Source organism: Mixophyes fleayi, chromosome 4 (genome assembly GCF_038048845.1).
Source record: "Mixophyes fleayi isolate aMixFle1 chromosome 4, aMixFle1.hap1, whole genome shotgun sequence".
In the NCBI taxonomy this organism is placed as follows: Eukaryota; Metazoa; Chordata; class Amphibia; order Anura; family Limnodynastidae; genus Mixophyes; species Mixophyes fleayi.
Window position 1 is genome coordinate 122,336,853 of NC_134405.1, and position 20,154 is coordinate 122,357,006.

The window sequence follows — 20,154 nt, forward strand, 5'->3', positions numbered from 1 at the left end:
TAATTTACAACCAGTCTATGTTGCACTAACTCCTTTTTATAAGCCTGTAGCTCCTTACCCGTATACCTGAAAGTGTCATCATACATCTCTGTGAAATTGTCTATCAATTTAGCCAGAAATATACCTAAAATTTAAAGTTCCCCGAGCGATCCTGGTGGAATCTAATGCAACCATAATTTGGAAACCGGTAGTTTCACTATTTAACTTTGTAGCTACATATTCTTCACCAGGAATCATATTTCTTTTGCCACGATGTTCATACTGTGTGCGTATGTATGGAAGTGATGTGGATATCAATCATTTCGTCATGTGTAAGGGTCATAACTTCTGGGACCAATTTACCTAGAAAACATAAACCCTAGGAACTCGGAGTTAACCAGGAATAAGCCTTTCTTCCAGAAACATAATACACATCATCTGGGAGGACATAAGGTACAGTACGAGCACTGATAATATTACATAACGTTTTGACAAAACTACCCATGCCTATTGTCTCCATCTGTTTAAGACAAGTTTCAGCATGGATAACATTTTGACAATAACCTAAAGGAAATTTCCTAATGTTTGTTAATACGTCCTTGTCTATGATGTCCATCACTATTCCTGGTTATTGGTGATCTTGAGAGTCTCCCATCAATACTGGTGTGGCGAGCCATTGTCTTATCAGATAGGTCAACTTCCCAATTCTCCAGTCTCTTTACATGTGAGATATTTAGACACAACAAAGCTTTAGACTAGGGGACCTAGTGATATTATACCTCCCGTCTATGGATCTCCCTCCCCGTAATTCGAGGACCTCAGAGATGTTTAATGGGAATGGTAAAGGCAGCACGGTAGCATAGTGGTTAGCACTTCTGCCTTACAGCACTGGGGTCATGAGTTCAATTCCCGACCATGGCCTTATCTGTGAGGAGTTTGTATGCTATCCCCGTGTTTGCGTGGGTTTCCTCCGGGTGCTCCGGTTTCCTCCCACACTCCAAAAACATACTGGTAGGTTAATTGGCTGCTAACAAATTGACCCTAGTCTGTCTGTGTGTGTTAGGGAATTTAGACTGTAAGCCCCAATGGGGCAGGGACTGATGTGAGGGAGTTCTCTGAACAGCGCTGCGGAATTAGTGGCGCTATATAAATAAATGGTGATGATGATGATGATGATGATGAATGGTACTAGTCCTACATTATGTTGTCCTTGAGGCACGTGACAGCACACCCAGCACTCAGTTTGGTTTAAGACCTTACCCACTAGGGAATGATAATCCTCTAGAGGATGCCCGCCCAAATCCAGATTACTATTGGATTGGCATCGCTGGATGCACTTCTCTTCAACTAGGGAGTCACAGTACTCACAGATACAATATTCCTCACACAATAGCCCCTCACACTGTCTCCGAGTTCCAGAGCTAGCAGATCGTTTCATGACCCCTGAACTGAGTTTGACAACGGTCTGTACTGACTGTTCTACCTTTCCTCCAACTCCAGTTCATCAATATCACTACTGGACCCTCTCTCCATCATCTGTCCTTCATCACAAAAATAGAATGTCCTAAAAAGAATAAAAATGAGAAAATCCTGGAACAAGAAAAATATAAGAACCGCCACTCCATTGCTGGGATAATAGTCTGTTCAACGTCTTTGGCTCAGGTGTCTTAGCTGTAGTCTTTAGGTTTGCAATTGACAGATCTGTGTTGTCAGTCTCGACTTTGTCTTGTACCTTCTCCGGGTTGTTGACTTTCCTGCAGTGAATAGAATGGACTCTTTATGCTACCTTCAGAGTTGTGGTACTGGTCATCAACACTTGGTACAGGCCTTTCCAAAGGTCTGTTAAACAACCCAAGCATAAGAAATTGCGGATCACAACATATACCCCAGGTTCAACATCATGACATTTTGTTTCTGGTATACCAGGTGACAGCATTTTGAGTTTCTGTTGCTGTTGTTTTTGCTGTTTGCTCATTTTTATGAGATATTGCACACTTCGTTATTGCACTTCAAATCTTCCTGTGGACCTATGGTCAGATGAGGTTGTCTGCCAAAAAGTATCTCAAAGGGGGACAGATTAAGAGGAGGTCTGGGAGTGGTTCTGATGCTATGGAGGACTAGTGGCAAAGCTTCTGGCCACGCCAATCCATTTTCAGCCATTATCTTACTCAGTTTTTTCTTAATGGTACCGTTTACCCTTTCTACCTTACTACTGGCTTGTGGTTGGTAAGCAGTATGAAATCTGCTATTGATTCCCATAAGTTTACACATGTTCTGAAAGATATCACCAGTACAATGAGTACCCCTGTCAATTTCTATGATTCTAGGGATACCATCTCTGCATACAAATTCCTGAACAATTTTCTTAGCAGTAAAAACAGCAGTATTAGTGGCAGCTGGAAATGCTTCTACCCAATTAGAAATACATCAGTACAAACTAATATATATTTAAGATTCCTGCAAGGTGTTAATTGGATGAAGTCAATTTGTATTATCTGAAAAGGTCCGTCTGTAGGAGGGATATGAGATGGCTTAGTTGGTATTGTCTTCCCGACATTTTTCCTCAAACAAGTAAGAAAAGACATTGCCTTCTTACTGGCTTGAGAAGAAATGCCTAGTGCACACCAGTATGCTCTAACCAGCTTACACATACCTTCTTTACCCAGATGAGACAGACCATGTGCTGCCTCAGCCAGGCCTGGGTAATATGCCTGGGAGCCACGGGCCTACCTTGTCCATCTCTCCAGAGTCCAGAGGACTCTTGAACACATCCCTTCGCATTCCAGACTGCCTTTTCCTGTAGGGAACACAAATCTTGCATTTCAATTAATTTCTGTGTGTCTGTTGTCTGAAAAATCATCATTTTGTCAGTTGATACAGTTACAGGTAACCCTGCTGCCAATTTGGGAGCTTAATCAGCCCTGCTATTGCTCACCCACATCGGGTCTTCCTCGTATTTGTGTTGGCTTTGCATTTTATGATGGCTACCGCCTTAGATAAATAAATCTGTCAGGAGTCCTTTAATGTGGTGTGAACGTGCTACTGGTGTGCCTGTCACTATCAAAGGGACCCGAAATCATGTACTACCCCGAAAGCGTACCTAGAGTCAGTGTATATATTAGCTGATTTACCCTCTGCCAACTCACACACTCTCCTTAGTGTCATAGTTCGGCCATTTGGGCTGAGTGAGTGTTAGGAACCCCTCCAGCCAGCACAACACAACCCGGAGTCTACTCTGCCAATCAGGTTTTCACTGGAGCCCCTGATGGTGGGGACAGACTGGGCTGCAGACTGACAGGGTCGTGAGGTGTGTACCGGCCCTGGGAGAACCCAGGCAAGCGGAGTGAGGTCCACACAGAGGTCAAGGGCTGGCAGCAGGTAGCAAGTCCAGTTTAACAGGCCGGGGTCAAGGGTCACAGGCAAACACGAGAAACAGTAGACAGGCCAAAGGTCAGGGTCACGGGATACACAAGCGAAGTCCAAATCCAAAGCCAAGGGTCATACACGAGAGGTCAGCAGAATACAATAGACAGGAACAAGCAAGTCAGCAGACTGTGGGACAGAAGCTATAACCGGCAATGAGGCAGCAGACCTCATTGCCCTAAATACTGAAGCAGACCAATGAGAGCCCAGCTCTCTAATTACATCAACTGGCCAAATTAGTACGCAGGCTTTCCCCGCTGTTGCGCACGCGCCCGGCTGCCCTCCAACGCCGGGACGCGGCGCTGGAGAGAGAAGCGTCTATCCGTTGGCAACGGCAGGCAAGCCCCGGAAGTGACGTCCCGGTCGCCATAGCGACGGCCGGGATGGAGGTAGGAGAGTCGCGGTGGCTGGGCACCGCCGCGGCTCGTAACAGTACCCCCCCTTGAGGAGGGGTCAAGGCACCCCGACATCCCGGTTTTCTAGGGAATCTTTTGAAGAACTACTTCAGTTTTTTTGGGGCATTGAGTTGTCTGCGCGGAACCCAAGACCGCTCTTCTAATCCGCGGTTCCTCCATTGCACCAGGAAGTGCACCTGCCCTTGTACTTTTTTAGAATCCAGGATCCTTTGGACCACGTATCTTAGTGGTTCGCTTGAATTTCCCCCAAGCACACTTGAAGACTGGGTTTGGCTAGGATAAAGTACCGGCTTCAACAATGAACAATGAAATGTGTTGGGGATCCTTAACGAAACCGGAATTTTTAACCTGAATGCTATGGAATTAACCTTCTTGATAATAGAGAATGGCCCAATGAACTTAGGGCCCAAATTTTTGCAAGGCTGTCTGAGCCTGATATTTTTTTGTAGAGAGCCATACCTTCTGACCCACCTTGAGAGAGCAGATGGTACGGTGGCGGTCAGAATTTTTTTTTGCAGCAAATGAAGCTCGTCTCAAAGATGAGTGTACCTTCGTCCAGATAAGTCTGAGGTCCCTGGCAGTGGAGCGGATCTCCTGGATACCAGCAGATTTGAGTGAGTATAAGGAGTTGGATCTGGGGTGAAAGCCATAATTGCAAAAAAACTGAGAGACTTTGGTGGATGAATGGCACGAGTTATTACAAGCAAATTCTGTCCAGGGTAACAAGGAGGACCAGTTATCATGGAATTCTGTTCTGTAGCATCTTAAAAATTGCTCTAAGGCCTGGTTAACCCTTTCGGTTTGCCCGTTTGACTGAGGGTGGTATGCGGATGACAAGCTGATTTTAATTCCGAGTAGGGTACAGAAGGATTTCCAGAATTGTGCAATGAATTGTGATCCACGATCAGAAACGATATCATAAGGATGTCCATGGAGACGGAAAATATGTTGTATGAAGAGAATGGCTAGATCTCGAGCAGTAGGAAGCCGGGTTAGTGGAATGAAATGTGCCATTTTGCTGAAGCGGTCTACCACGACCCAAATGGTCATGTGTCCCGCAGAAGGTGGTAAATCAACGATAAAGTCCATGGACAAATGTGTCCAAGGCTTTGCAGGAGCGGCCAATGGAATCAACTGACCTACCAGGCAAGTCCTGGGAACTTTGTTCCTGGCACAAACTTCACAAGACGTGACTCTTGACGTCGGCAGACAGTGATGGCCACCATACAGTACGGGAAAGGATTTCCAATGTTTTGAAGACTCCAGGGTGTCCAGCAGACTGACTATTGTGTGCTTCAGTAAGGACTGCCTTTCTTAGATGAACAGGAACAAACAAGCATCCTACCGGAGTATTATCAGGAGCCAACCTCTGGAACCTTTGTAAGGTACAGCTCAAATCTTGAGTTAATCCGGCATGTATTATAGACACAGGAACAATAGGTTCTGGGCTAGTGACCGGAGCGTGATGTGCCAGGAAACTTCTGGACAGGGCGTCCGCTTGAATATTTTTAGAACCAGGACGATAGGTGATAATAAAGTTAAACCGAGTGAAGAACAGCGACCAACGAGCCTGTTGGGGGTTCAGACGTTTGGCTGACTGAATATACTGCAGATTCTTATGATCCGTTATGACGGAGATCTGGTGTGCAGCGCCTTCCAACCAGTGTCGCCATTCCTCAAAGGCCCATTTAATTGCCAGCAATTCTCGGTTTCCCACGTCATAGTTGGTTTCCGCTGAGGAGAACTGACGGGAAAAAAAGGCACATGGATTTAAGAGGTGGGTCTGGGGATCCTTTTGTGACAAGATGGCCCCAGCACCGACTTCAGAGGCATCTACCTCAAGAATAAACGGTACCTTAGGATCCGGGTGTCTGAGGACCTGAGCGGACACAAAAGCTTTCTTCAGGGTTTCGAATGCTGTTATTGCCTGTTGTGACCAAACAGCTGGATCACCTCCTTTGCGGGTCAAGGTGACGATAGGAGCCACGATATCAGCGAAACCGCCAATAAATCTCCTGTAATAATTGGCGAATCCCAGGAATCTCTGGACCGCCTTGAGGTTATTTGGTTGTACCCAATCCAGGATTGCCTGGACCTTGGTTGGGTCCATGGAGAAACCTTCTGAGGAGATTATATAGCCCAAGAAGGATACCCTCTGGACCTCGAACTCGCATTTCTCGAGTTTAGCGTAGAGGTGATGTTCCCGCAATTTCTGTAGGACTTGTCTGACATGACCTTGGTGCACAGACAATGATTTTGAATATATGAGGATGTCATCTAAGTAGACAACAACAAAGTGTCCCAGGAACTCACGTAATACCTCATTAATCAAATCCTGGAATACAGCAGGAGCATTACTAAGGCCAAACGGCATGACCAGATATTCGTAGTGGTCTGAGAGCGTGTTGAATGCCGTCTTCCACTCATCACCTGCTCTAATATGTATGAGATTATAGGCACCACGAAGATCAATTTTTGTAAAGATAGTTGCCCCTCTAAGTTGATCAAAAAGTACGGAGATGAGGGGAAGGGGATAGGTGTTCTTAACCGTAATAAGGTTCGGCCCTCGATAATCGATACAAGGTCTGAGTCCGCCGTCCTTCTTGGACACAAAGAAGCACCCTGCTCCTACTGGGGACTTGGATGGCCTGATGAAGCCTTTCTCCAAGTTTTCGTCAATATACTCTTGCATGGATTTGGTCTCCGGACCGGAGAGAGAGTACAAGCGTCCCTTGGGTAATTTAGAGCCCGGAATGAGCTCAATGGCACAGTCGAAATCCCGATGCGGTGGTAGAGTGTCAGCAGCGTTTTTGGAGAAAACATCCCGGTAGTCATTAAACTGTGAAGGGAGCTGCTCAGGCATAGAGTGAATCACACGCAGAGGTAGTGTCAAGCAAGACTGTGTACAATGAGGGCTCCACTGGACAATTTCTCCTTTTACCCAATCCATGACGGGGTTATGGCCGGATAGTCAGGGGTGGCCCAGAATTAAAGGAACCGACGGACATTCGATAAGACAGAAGACTATGGATTCCGAATGGAGAGCGCCAATGTTCAACTGTAGTGGTGGGGTCTCCCAAGTAATCTTGCCGCCTGGCAATGGACTACCGTCTAAGCCACATACCGTAATGGCAGATTGGAGTTTAATCCACGGAATCTCAGCAGATCGGGCAAACTCGAGGTCGAGGAAGTTGCCAGCAGCTCCACTGTCAATGAAGGCCGAAAGTTTCACAGAACGAGCACTGAAGGTGAGCTGTGCAGGAATCAAAACTGCATTTTTCGGGGAAACAATCTGCAGACCTAGGTGAACTCTCCCCTCGTTCCCTAGGCATGCTCTTTTCCCGGCTTATTTGGGCAGGAACGGGAGAAGTGGCCTTTTGTGCCACAATAGAGACATAGGCCTTGTGATTGTCTCCTGACTCTTTCCTCAGGGGAAAGACGATATGCCCCTAATTGCATCGGTTCCTCACCATCCGTGGAAACAGGAACGAAGGCGGATGGAGGCGATGATGTCTCCTTTTCGGTTTTCCGCTCTTTAAACCTCCTGTCAATTTTAATGGAGAGGTGCATCAGATCCTCCAGAGATGTAGGAGATGGGTATTGCACCAAAGAGTCTTTGATCTGTTCCGATAGGCCGAGACGGAACTGACTACGTAAGGCGGGATCATTACATCCACTATCAGGTGACCATCTACGGAATTCAGCGCAGTATTCTTCTGCCGACCGCCGGCCTTGTTTCAAGGCCCGTAGATGAGCTTCCGCGGAGGCCACTCGATCCGGGTCATCATATAGTAGACCCAATGCCTCAAAGAAAGCGTCTACGGACTGCATGGCAGGACTGGTCTGTGGCAAAAAAAAAAAAAGGCCCAGGACTGGGGGTCACCTTGTAGGAGGGAAATGATAATCCCGTCTCTTTGATGCTCTGACCCGGAGGAGCGTGGTCTCAACCGGAAAAAGAGCTTGCAGCTCTCCCCGAAATTCCGAAACAGGGATCTCTTTCCAGAGAAGCGATCTGGCAAATTCATCTTAGGTTCACAGGTGGAACTTGGAGTGGGTTGTGAAGTTTATCGGCTTCTTCTTGAACAGACAGACGCTCAGCCAATCCCTGAATCATCTGATACAAGGATTCAACATGGGCTGCTAGGGCTTGTGCCGGAGACGGTGTGGATCCACTTGCATCCATTCCAACCTCGTCTCCGTGAGTGGGCCGGTTATAATGTTAGGAACTCCTCCAGCCGGCACAACACAACCCGGAGTCTACTCTGCCAATCAGGTGTTCACTGGAGCCCCTGATGGTGGGGACAGACTGGGCTGCAGACTGACAGAGGGTCGTGAGGTGTGTACCGGCTGGGGAGAACCCAGGCAAGCGGAGTGAGGTCCACGCAGAGGTCAAGGGCCGGCAGCAGGTAGCAAGTCCAGTTTAACAGGCCGGTGTCAAGGGTCACAGGCAAACACGAGAAACAGTAGACAGGCCAAAGGTCAGGGTCACGGGATACACAAGCGAAGTCCAAATCCAAAGCCAAGGGTCATACACGAGAGGTCAGCAGAATACAATAGACAGGAACGGGAACAGGAACAAGCAGGTCAGCAAACTGTGGGACAGAAGCTATAACCGGCAATGAGGCAGCAGACCTCATTGCCCTAAATACTGAAGCAGACCAATGAGAGCCCAGCTCTCTAATTACATCAACTGGCCACATTAGCCCGCAGGCTTGCCCCGCTGTTGCGCACGCGCCCGGCTGCCCTGCAACGCGGCGCTGGAGAGAGGAGCGTCTATCCGTTGCCACAGCAATGGCAGGCAAGCCCCCGGAAGTGACGTCCCGGTCGCCACAGCGACGGCCGGGACAGAGGTAGGAGATTCGCGGCGGCTGGGCACCGCCGCGGCTCGTAACAGTGAGGTGGGCCAAGGGGTTCAGCTTCTACAACATCATCTTCTACAATAGCGTAATCGGTGCATAGTTCTCCTGTGTCTGTCTGTCTATGACAACTCCCGTCCGTGTAAAACATAAAATCTACATTTTCTAAGGGTGTGTCCCATATACCTGGTCTTGCAGTAAAAGTCTGGTTCAGATATTCCATACAATCATGTGTATCAGTATACCTGCAAAAGTCACCCCCAACCAGAGTCTCTTCTCCTTCCACCCTTTGTGCATCTCGAGGCACATATGGTAGGTATGTAGCTGGATTTAAAGTATTGCACCAATTAATGGTGATGTTTGCAGGTGCCATTAGAGCTAGTTCCCACTTTGTGAACCTTGCTGAAAAGACATGTCTGGTTTGGGCTGAATTCAACAGAGCCGATACTGCATGTGGTGTATAGACAGTTGAATCATGTTCTAATACTACGTCCTCGCTCTTACTTACCAGAAGAGCACTTTCTGCTACACTTCTTAAACACATTGGGAGTGATCTTGCCAGTGTCCAATTGTGCACTGTAGTTTGCTATCGGTCTGCTAGAGTCACCATGTTTCTGTGTGAGGACACCTGCTGCACAACCATCAGCTTCCATACAATTTAACCCAAAGGGCTTTTCATAATCTGGTATCCCCAAGGCAGGTGTTCTAGTCAAACTGTCTTTAAGGTTAAAGAATGCCTGCTCTGACTCCTCTGTGTGTGTAACACGCTCAGGTTTTGAGGCTGAGACTAACTCCTGCAATGGTAATGCCAGAATAGAAAAACCTGGGATCCATGATCTGCAATATCCACACATCCCCAAGAAAGCACGGATCTGCTGTTGGTTCTGTGACAGTGTCATGTTCTGTATTGCCTGGATTCTGTCCGTTGTCAAGTGTCTTAGCCCCTGGGTGAGACAGTGTCCCTAGTATTTAACCCTAGTCTGACATGGCTCTAATTTGTCCTTTGCAACCTTGTGTCGTTTGTGAAAGATGAAGCAACAATTTAGTATCATTTTAACATGACAAACAAATAAGAGCACAACAACAAATCATCTACATATTGAATTAGAACAGACCCATTTCTTGGTTGGAAGGATTGTAAACAGTCATGTGGGGCTTGGGAGAAAATACTAGGAGTGCCAATGAACCCCTGGGGAAATCTAGTCTATATATTGCATGCACTCCCCTGTAGGAGAATGCAAAGAGATACTGACAGTCAGGGTGAAGGGAAACAGAGAAAAAGGCAGAACAGAGATTGATGACAGTGAAATGACTGTCAGACGGTGGAATCTGCATAAGGATGACAGCTGGATTGGGCACTACGGGAAATTGGCTCTCATCTACTTTGTTAATTCCCCTTAGGTCCTGGATTAATCTATAGGCCCTCCCCCCACTCTTCTTTACTGCAAAAATGGGACTATTGGCTGTGTTGGATGTACGAATCAAGATCCCTTGTTGCAGCAGCCTCTCAATTACAGGATACACCCCTAATTCCACCTCCGATTTTAATGTGTACTGTCAGATTTTTGGAGCTTGCCTGCCACTTTTCAGATTAACCATTACAGGGGCTACATTTGCCATCAATCCAGTGTCCTGTCCATCATTGGTCCATAGGGAACCCGGCATATGCAATATAATCTCCTTTACCTGAGATGGACTTTGCTCTAGAACGGCAGAGTGTAGCATTAACCTTTGTGGGGTGTTCAATATGTCCTGTACCTCATGTGCAACCTTGCCTGGTATGTCTAGGAATACACTATCAGGGGTACAGTAAGTGACACATCCCATTTTGCACAACAAATCCCTGCTCAGTAAGTTAGTAGGAGCCGCTGCAGCCAAGAGAAGTGAATACTTGGTGTGCAGAGGCCCAATAGTAACCTCTGCTGGTTTAGTCAAAGGGTAATGCAGCACTCTCCCCGTTACTCCCACAGCTGGAACAGTTTTGTTGGTGACCTGTAGATTTAAAGGAGAAGTTATCACTGACCTGGCTCCCCCTGTATCTACAAGAAAGGTTTGTTTTGTACCAGATATATCAACTGTCATAGGTTCTTCCCTAAGATTCTCAGTTAACCTAACTGGCTGTAGAAAATAGGTATGACCTGACTGCTAGCGCTAGCTATCACTTTCCCGCAAAGCATTTGCTGCTATGATGTGTGCGGGTAACTGTTAGGAATTTTCTGAAACTTGTGTATTTCTTCTCTGTGGGTATCTATGTGATTCCCTATTAGGTAGCCCATAACTTCCCTCTCTACAGTACATCCTTATGTGTCCCTCTTTATGGCAATTATAACACCTCACTGTGTACCTCGTTTTCTGTATGTGTTGTAAGTTTGTGGTTGTGTGTGTAGTCCATCGAAAGCCTGGATACTTACCATCATTAGCCTATCACTTTGCGCCTCTTTCTTCTCACATATATTTTTTATCATGCTCCACGGCAGACTCTCGAAGTGCATCTACCGTGATTTCTCCAGTTAGGTAAAGAGGTTTGTACCCTGGTCTTCATATTTTCATTGAGACCATCCATTAGCACCGTAACAGCTACTTCCCTGTGACGCACATCAACCTTTATATCTGATATCCTTGTGTATTGGGTCATTGCTGACAGAGCTCTGTCAAAATAATCTGTTACAGTCTCACTATCTTTTTGTTTGATAGTAAAATTTTTGCTCCAGTTCACTACTACTGGAAAGTACCGTATTTCCCCATGTATAAGGCGCTCCCATGTATAAGACGCACCTTAATTTTGGCCCCGAAATTTTTAAAAAAAATTATTACAGTAGCTGTCAAAAAAGGCAGGGAGAGTGTAATGGCCGACTGCTGATTGTGATCAGAGCAGCCGGGCAGCACACTCTCCCTACAATGCCCCCCCCCCTGCTGCCACTGTCCCCCTCCTCCTGGATCCCCACTGCCACTCTGCCTGTCCCCCATCTGCTGGATCCCCGCTGCCACTCTCTGCCTGTCCCTCGCCTGCTGGATCCCGCTGCCACTCTCTGCCTGTCCCCCGCCTGCTGGATTCCCGCTGCCACTCTCTGCCTGTCCCCGCCTGCTGGATCCCCACTGTCACTCTCTGCCTGTTCCCCGCCTGCTGGATCCCCGCTGCCACTCTCTGCCTGTGCCCCTCCTCCTGGTCGCCCCCCCCCCCCGCTGCCACTGTAACTCTGCCCCGCCCCCCCCCCCCCCCCGCTACCCCTGTACAAGACGCACCCAGGTTTTAGACACAACATTTTTGGGAAAAAGGTGCGTCCTCTATATAGGGAAATATGGTATATGGCCAACTGTAAGATTATTAGTTTCATATTTTCTTGATTATCATCATGTTAAGGATCTTTCTCCAATATACAATCCTTAATAAACTTTTGTATCTCAATATTGGGAGGAAGACAGGCCCTTAACACCAGCTGTCAAAAAAGGCAGGGAGTGTAATGGCCGCTGATTGTGATCCGAGCAGCCGGGCAGCACACTCTCCCTGCAATCCCCCCCGCCCCTGCTGCCACTGTGCCTCTGTCCCTTAACACCACTCGCCAATCTTTATTACTTGGCTCATACGCATTGCCCAAATCTTTAACAAATTTCTGACATTTGGCCAACTCCTTTCTAGAATCTGGGAAATCAGACATAATTGAATGTAGCTCAGATCTAGTCCACGGACAACGCATTGCTACATGTTTTATAGGAACTACACCATCTTTGTCCACTTTCCCATTGGGAACTGCTATTGTGCGGATAGGATGTAAACCTATCAAATCGCTACATTCAGGATAAATTGCTGGAATTACTGTTTTGGTAGAATGAATGTTCCCCCGCCTATTACTTTCTCCACAACTCTCACCAATTTCAGCCACTGGCTGAAATGACAGTGGGTTCAACATCTTCTTCAGAAACATTACCGTTAAAACGATTTAGCATAGGATATAAATTGCTTATTTAATTTTTTTCACTTTTGGTATCGGCTGTACTTTCCCCCCAAACCGCATATGGTGGGGACGCACTCCCTTCTCCGCGCTTTGTAACGCTTACTTCTGGTACGCACGTGCAACCTTGCCATGTGTTCCCTTCTTGTTGCCATAGTTTTAAGCAGTCATGGTTTTTAATTCTTTTTTTCAGTGATTTAATCAAACATATTCTATCTCTAACAGTACTTAAAACCTCTGAATCGAAAACTACCAACCTTGGGAAAGGGTCTCACACATTCCCTGGTCATCTTGACCCATTTGTCGCAGTACGCTGTTGCGCATGCACCATATTTCACATGTATAATATACCGTGCCAAACCAATCAGCCCTTCCTTAAGCAGCACCTCATCGACCATCTCTAGCGTTTGCTTAGCACCCATGTGGAAACTTTTCCAATGCATCGCAGCACACAACTACCACCCGTGGACGAATTTACACAAGTTGCGCGCACTCACTTCGTCTTAACTATGTACAACTGAACAACACCCATGATTGTCAGCGTACCCAGCGAGGTCCCCGACACAGAAACTGGGAGAACAAAAATATCAACTTTGCAATAGCCTGCGTTTTTAGAACACCTGCTGAGTATTTTACAACTGGTAGCAAGTATTTACTAATATCAGCCTTGCCAGTGTATTTCCTCCCACAACTCCCAAGTCACAATCACGGTTGCACGTTCAACCATGCAGTTCGAACTCACCGCTTAGAGATAATATCAATACACTTTGTGACTACTATTGGGAGTGCGACGAAAAACCCTTGTTTTCGTTTCCAGTATATCTGCCATGTATACCAATCCTCGGCTGTCATACCTGTCTCGTCAAACAGAAACCAACAATCCCTGTCTCTTTCAACAGTAAATCAACTTTCACTTCATAATCACACAGTTCACATACATATACAGCTTTGTTTTCTGCACAGAAAAATACTTTCCCAAATGGTTGTAATAACTTATCAAAGGTATTAACAATTTATTTCACTATAAAATACAACAGGACTATCTATCAACACAACTGATTAAACATGTGGCAACAATACAGGAAGTACACATACACTATACAAAATAAATCACAATAAATCGCACAGTAAATAAAAAGACAATAAAAAGACAAAAAAAAACCCCAATAAAAACAGTTTTTCTTTCTTGCCCCAAGGCTCTAGTCAGCGCTCCTTGGATTACACCAAAACGGACATTAGGTTTCACAACACAGAATGATAAACAGGCCTTGAACACATTGCATTCTTACCCCTATATGACGCGTCTCCACCCTTTGTTGAGGAACCGAAATCTGTAGGCTTTGCGAATCTTCCGTTAGTGTGATAAATAGGGGATTAGAATGATACCAAACATGATATGTTCCCTGTATCCTGAACCTTAGATCTCACTAAAGTGCATTTGACATTATTATATTTAACTATAATCTCTATTAAACTTAGTTATAAATGACTGTGTATTGGAACTATTTTAAGGTGAAATATTTACAAGTGAATATGTAAGTGTAAATGTGTGTAGAAGTGTTTGCATGGTTAAATACGCCCTTCCACGCCGTAGCGTGCTATTTGCATATTTTCAAAGACAACAGTATTGATTGATATTAATTTGAAACGACTACATCCAAATATTGACTTTGACACTGTCTTGCCGCCGACTCCTCTCTGTGCCGCTCCTCACTGAACGTTGGGGCGTGATGACGTCACGCCCGACATTCAGTGCGGATGGAGCAGGGAAGAGGAGTGCCAATGCTGTGGACAGGTATTTATTTTAAAGGGCCTGCTCCCCCCACCAACGAAGAGGGTGGACTCAGCCTGTAGTCACCGATTCGCCGGACCGTGAATAAAATTAGGTATCAGTTCTGGCGATACGGTGAGAACCGTCTGAATCCCACCACTGCCTATGCATACTCAGAAAGACCATCAGATGGCAGGAGACATAGTTAAGAGTTAGAGAGAAAGCAAGCCAATACTTTATCTGGCCAGGACTTCAAATCTGAATGGATCCAGCACATCGGTATCTGCAATATTGTTACAGTTGCCCAATTTTTAAAGGTTTTGCTATTTCTGCTGAGAAAAAAACACTTTACCATAACTAATCATTTTGGAATGATGTAAGTTTTAACACTGAGAAAAAAAAGAGGCATAAGACACAATTTTAATAGAAACCATTCATATATTTCAACTTTCAATAAACATTTTGAGTGCATAACAATAAATAGCATTCATAACTTACTAGACTGTTTACAAAGCTTCTTCATGTCATGGTTATTCTACCAAAGGCTCTGCAGTTAACCTACTAAAATGACAAACCCTGTATATAATAAAGGCGCAAAATATTGCTCTATAGCATATTTTGAAAATAATATAAAAATAAGTTCTATATTACAATTTAAACTTGGCTTGTAAAATTTTAACATAATACAACCTTTAATCTACAAACAAAACACATACAAACAACTTTCTTTTAATTTCTCAACAATATAATATTTTATTTCTTCACTATATTGTTAATCATGTGATGTGCAAATAAATGGAACTTTGTATAAATTGCAAAGAAAACAAAATCCAATACAATTATTTTTCCTTTGTCAGTCAATATGGTGAACAGCTTATTTTTTTTTATTTTTTTACACTTTTTGTTCATAATTGTATGGATGGCATTGTCGGCCTACATAATATTATCTAAAACAAGTTAAAAGATTTACACTACACACAAACAGGTATAAATGAAATGGTCAGATCTCAAGTTACCTACAATCATGGTCAGTCCTTCAAGGTTTTAAAGTACCACCCAATTACTACATTCAGTGGACACAGCCATTTTGTGGGATGAATTCATGATATTGCAGCCTATTAATTCACTAGGAACCAGTTGCTTTACTCAGGTATGGAACACTTTTGGCCCTAATGCTGAGTTGGATATATGTCGGGTATAAATTATGCTAAATAACTAATAAAAAAAATATAAAAAAAGCCTTCCCTAAAAATACACATATTTACGCCTCTATGTTAGGTGGTAGCATCTTAAGATGCTTCCAGTTCTGCATGTGTAGCATATGTACCAGGTGAATGTTAGGCGTATATACAGCCACATACACACACCCAGGTCATAAGCACAAGAAAAGTTTGTTAACATTTGTTTTGATGGCGTAAAACACATTCGTCATTAGGCTGGATATAATACAGCAGATATAATATTCCTTCTCGTGTACGAATGAAAGTAGAAAAAAAAGCATTTTTAAAAATACACCACAAAATCTTCAAATATATGTTCAATCAATGAAGAAAGCACCTATCAGCTTCAATGGGGAATATATATATATATATATATATATATATATATATACACATACACACACATGCGCATCTGCGTGGTGGTCTGCCTCAGCCGCTATGCAAACTGAGCCTGAATCATTAAGGAGAACAAAGCAAAAAAAGGAGTAACTTTGCACCTTCACAAAACCATGTTGCATTGGAGGGAGGTGTAAGTTTAAAATGTGATGGCAGATTTATAGTTGGGGTAGGACATGTCCTGGATCAACTTTAAATTTCAGTGTAAATATAAAGCTACCAGGTATTTGTGTGTGACGTGAAAAATAATAAACTAATTTGTACCCCTTGCATTGTAACATGGTTTGTCCAGCAGCAAACTTACTCCTTGCTTTCCTTAATGACTCAGATTTACTGTCTTTAGTTCAACTCAGAATCAGGCTCTTATGTGTCTTGCACTTAAGTGATTTGTGTAGTTTTTAAATACCAATTCAATCAACAAAATAGCTGCCTGCACTCTGTGTGTAGATGTTCACAATAGCTGTCATTTTCCATACTACCGCCCCAACATATATGTATTACAATTTAAAGCAAATTCCACAAACAATTTTCCATTTTTTTTCTTCAATATGTGACGAGCATGTTATAGAATGATTGACATTGTCTGTTTGCTCAGATGACATCAGTATATGCAGACCATCAGGTTTGTCACCATTATATGTGCACATTACACTATTTTACCGTCAGAGGAGCCAGAAATGTTCAGCATATCCTCTCAGCACTTCTATATTCCCTCTATATAAATATCTTTCCATGTGCTGTTAAAGCTAAAAATTCTACAATAAATCCCAATTGACACATAGTGCATTCCTCTATCACATTCAATGATTTTAATATAGTATTACGAAAAGAAAAAAGAAAGTAACAATAATCCCTTCATACAATACTGTAATTCCGACAGCTGGCAGTATATAAGGGTAAACATTTGCATAGCAACTCTTATTATACATGAACATGTTCGTATACATCAATATAATTCAGACTTTTACAGTTGTTGTGCAATTTGCAAATGAAATCATCGCCCTATACAAAATAGCGACATACAATCCACACAACTTACTGGTGATTTTTATTTAACCTTGTCCAACGTCAACAAAACTTCAGCTGAATTTTTCTAGCTGACCATAACGCTGACCACACACCAGCTGACCCCGCTGCTCAGAAGGACATCAGAGGGACCACAGGTTAATAACGGTCACCTTCCAATTTACAAATGTGTCTGATATTCATCTAATCTTTTTCTATTGGATTATTATCAGCACTTGTGGTCTGTTTGCTCCACACAGTTGTATCAACTGCCTGAAATCGGCTGTCTTATACATACAGGGATAGAAAGGAATTCCTTTATAATCCTTAATGAAATATTCCAGATTTCTATAGTTATTAGTTAGGAGTTATGATAAAACCATAATAGAATTCAAAGCCAGAGATCTTGGGCCTAAGTCATTAAGGAGAGCAAAGAATAAAAAAGAAGTATCATTTTCACCTGGGCAAAACCATGTTGCATTGGAGGGGGAGGTAAATTTAAAATGTGGTGACAGATTTATAGTTGGGGTAGGGCATGTCCTAGATCAACATTAAATTTCAGTGTAATGATAAAGTTATTAAGTATTTGTGTGTTAGATGAAAAAACAGCCAGTATTTAACTTATGTGCAAAATAATAAACTAATTTGCACCCCTTGCATTGAAACATGGTTTGTTCCAGAGAACATTTACTCCTTTTTTGCCTTAATGAATCAGCCCCCTTGTGTTTAATCCTTTGATTAGGGCTGTGCAGAATTACTATTACATGTACTTTGACATAAACATTTTACATAGCCTACTAGCTTTTTTTTTCATTTTGTGATTACAACTGATGGATTATGATGCTCTAAATGACATCGATTAAACACTTTTAGGGTTACAGATTGTAAAGATTTAGATTAGTGTTTACCAAGATGGTAAAAATAGTTAATTTGTGTTATGGACTTCACTGGAAAAAACAAATACAGTTGAAATATAGCTTGGTGACGTCCATAAAGCCAATGGACAATTAAACAAAATTTTCATTTTTTTGTTAATAAAGTGTTCTCCTAAGTTGATGGAACGTTGGAAGTGATTACAGATCGGCCACTTTCAGTAAATCACCCTCTAAGTCCTTATTAGGTTATGCAGCATATTCAAATCAATGGAATACTAACACATGTACATGTTTCTACATGACAGACCAAAAGGACGTTACTTCAAGTTATACCTGTGGATTTCCCATTATACCAATCACATTAGAATTACAGAAAGTTCAAAAAATGCCCAGTGTAAAAGAAGAACATGCAGTCCAATGTAGATGGGCTGTATTGTATGATGCAATGGAGCATTAAAACATCTGTGCAAAGAAGATATTGTAACCTTTTCCCCCATTCTCATAAATGAAAAATAAAATTCAGTGGCTAAATATGTAATGGATTATGTAAATGGTGCACGGAGGAGTGCTACATCTGTACTTCCCTAGTAGCAAGAACGATTATGGAAGATTCCATTATGCCTGTGGGTATAATGGGAGGGAAACAGACAAAGAACATTTCATATATATCATATATATTGTTGTCATTTAAGTGTTACTACTGCTGAATGTATACTGGCCTTAGAGGAATAATTAATTGGCTCATTCAAATAAGTTACTGCAAATGACCTATATATTACTTTAAATTACTAAAAAAACAAGGGCAGAGCAATTTAGCAGCTCAAATGCATTTTCTAAAGACTGCCGTTTTCCTGGAAAACTCAGTATGCTTTTTCCTATGCTATTTACATTGTACAAGATTGGGTCCAGATGTTATACTTTAAATGATGGCCTTTAATTAACCTTGCTCAAACAGTTTACTGCTGAACGCTCTATGATGGGTGTCGAACGAGTCATTTAAAGTGTACCCATCCACTACGCAAAGTGTAGCCACTCATTTTATGAGCTGAATCAGTATTCTTCAGAATGAAATAGAAACTGTTGACAACACCACGAAGGGACTGATGCAGAGTTGGTTGTGAAATGGGAGTACATTGCTCTTTAAGAAGAGAGCAAGAAATTTTTTTTCCTATTTCCTCCCATATGCTGAGCCGCACACATCTCGAGATGCGTCCGCCTCTGCATCAGCAGCATATCTGCCCGGCTTACTACACGTGATCATCATCATTGAGTTTTTGCCCTTGCCCTATAGCAGGTGCACAAAATATGCCTTTTAACGGGCATATTTGCCTGTTCTGCAGGTCTGCATAGCTGGACTTACATAAACACACCATTACTGTACTCTTCCAACATTAGAATGCACCATCGCTGTCCCGCCCAGCCTCCTCAGACGCATGCGGGCATAAGTGCCAGAATAACCTGAACAGTCTGCATAGGCGCATATGTGTGCGTCCACACTCTGGGCACTTGCAGAGTGATTTCATGCAAGGTGCACCACACAAACTGGCATACATCCTGCTCTACATCAGCCCCAAAGTGTTTCATGCCAGAGTGATATCATTGGTTCTTAGTGAATGAATAGGATGCAATACCAGAAATGCACAAGGACCAAGTTATATCACTGAAGATTTAGCCATCAAAAGAAAGAAATGTATGAAGAGACTCATGCCTCAGTTACATTGCAGTGTCATGAATACTGGTTTAGTCCATAAAATAGCTGCCTTCACTGTGTGTAGATGATGGGAACACTTTAAAATAGCTTTAAAGTATAAAGATTTTGTATTAAGTACAATCTAGAATGCATTCCAAACTACAACTGCCCTAACCACATGTAAAATACATATAGACTTCTGCGAAACACTTACGTGTATTTATTTTTCACTGTAGAGGATTACATTGTGGGAAACCTAAAATAGGATTTTGCAGGACCTTCAAACAGTCTTTCCTTATGGACTACATTTTGTAAGTAACAAAAGCTCTCCATAGAAAGAGATAGCAACAATGACTACTGCAAACTATAGTAAATTACTGATGCACAGACCGGTGCTACCATTCAAACCAACAGATGATGTACGAATAAAAATTCCCTCCTTTATTGTAGTTATTGCATTTAAATGCTAGGCATGATCCATACTTATCAGATTTTAGCTGTCATTTTGTAGAATGTGCCAAATAAATGATAGCTAGAATCTGATTGGTTGCTATAGGCAACATCAAACCCATC